Genomic DNA, 1609 nt, shown 5'->3' with positions numbered 1-1609 from the left:
ATATGAGCAAACCCAATTATTTTATTTCTTTAAAACATTTGAAGCTGTCAAATGAGCACGTTAATATTACCAGCTTCCAAATTATCACATTTAAAGGTGTCTTGAAAGCTTGTATAAACTCTGGTATATTACATAGATATTTCTCATTAATTTAAACTAACAGTTTTGATATTATGTAATCTGTGAGCTCTGATTTTTTTGTCTTCTAGTAACAAAAAAAGTCTAACTAGAAGCTCTATAATCATGAATCTCTACTGCTTGTATTCTTTATAAAATTTGATTTCAAAACAAAGCCTTGATAAAGTGTCTACTTAAAAATCATCCATGATCATATTCATTGTATTTCAAAATTCAATCAACATATTCATCGAATTGCTTGATCAAAGTTGAAGCAGGGTCTAAGTCACTAGGCTGTTCAGGCTGGGCTTGAACTTGCCATCCTCCTGCCTCAGCCTCCTAGTGTGCTAGAATTATGGGTTTGCACCACCATGCCCAGCTTTTAAAAGAAAAATATTATCATCCTCACTTGACTGCAATCAGGTGTATAGTTGTTATAAAACACACCAAAAGAAATGAGTGCTCAGCAGATACTTTTACCAAAAAGAAAAAATAAATGCTATCAGAGCAGTACCTCATGCCAGTGTAATTGCACATGAATTGCTTCCCTTTGCTCAATGGTTGTTTGCTCAATGGAACTGTGTGTGCATGAACATTTTATCTTCCAGCTACAAGTAAGATTTGTTTTTACATCGGCCAAGGACATTGCCCCCATCTGGTGATCAGCAAGGAAATGAGAGGGTTTTGAATGCATAATCTAATGCTTCATGTTTTTTACCTGATAGAGACTCTGTAGGGCTTAAACATTCCACAGGCTAAGGATTTCATGGTCAGACAAAACCTGACCGCAAGGTCAGAAGGATCAAGGAAAATAAGAGGAGGAACACATCATTTTTAAATATTTTACATATTTGTTAAACCTATATGTTTATCGATTATCATTTGTGACTTTTATCTAAATTTATCTCTATCTAAATATAGTGAGTACTATTGTCACTCTAAATACTATGCTCTTTTCCTTGTATCTAGACATTACCTAAGGTCTATTTTAAATCTGGGGGCTTGCCAGCAGAATTCTGAAACTTGGTCTGAAACTTGTCACATAGAAGTAAGCAGACAGAAATGAGCATCAAGGAAGAAAGGGGAGACCTGACGAGGGGCTGACCCCATGTTTCTGGGTGGCAAGGAATCCTGAAAGATTCACATGGAAGACAGTTGCCAGTGTTCTTACCAAGAAGCTCAGGGGGCCAGCTTCTTGGGGAGTAAGGCCCTGGCAAGGGCAGTTCCCAGAAAAGGCTTTGGAAATCTCGCCTCCTTTGTACTCTAATTGGGTGTGTCAGTAAATGATTGGTGCAGAGCTTTAAAAGTTCCTGGATAGGAATGGGCTCCAGCTTCAGAGGAAGGCAGGTGTGAGGGCATTAAATATTCACCGGTATCCCAGCACTTTTAATCCCTCTGCCCAATTACCTGGAGTTTAACTTGGGATAAATAACAGAAAATGAGGTTCCTACTGAGTCCGTGATATGAATGCCAAATACCTCTGTGCAACATG

This window comes from Fukomys damarensis, unplaced genomic scaffold, assembly GCF_012274545.1.
Source record: "Fukomys damarensis isolate Sample0158 unplaced genomic scaffold, DMR_v1.0_HiC HiC_scaffold_32, whole genome shotgun sequence".
NCBI classification, from domain to species: Eukaryota; Metazoa; Chordata; class Mammalia; order Rodentia; family Bathyergidae; genus Fukomys; species Fukomys damarensis.
Note: the sequence above shows the minus strand (reverse complement) of the source record.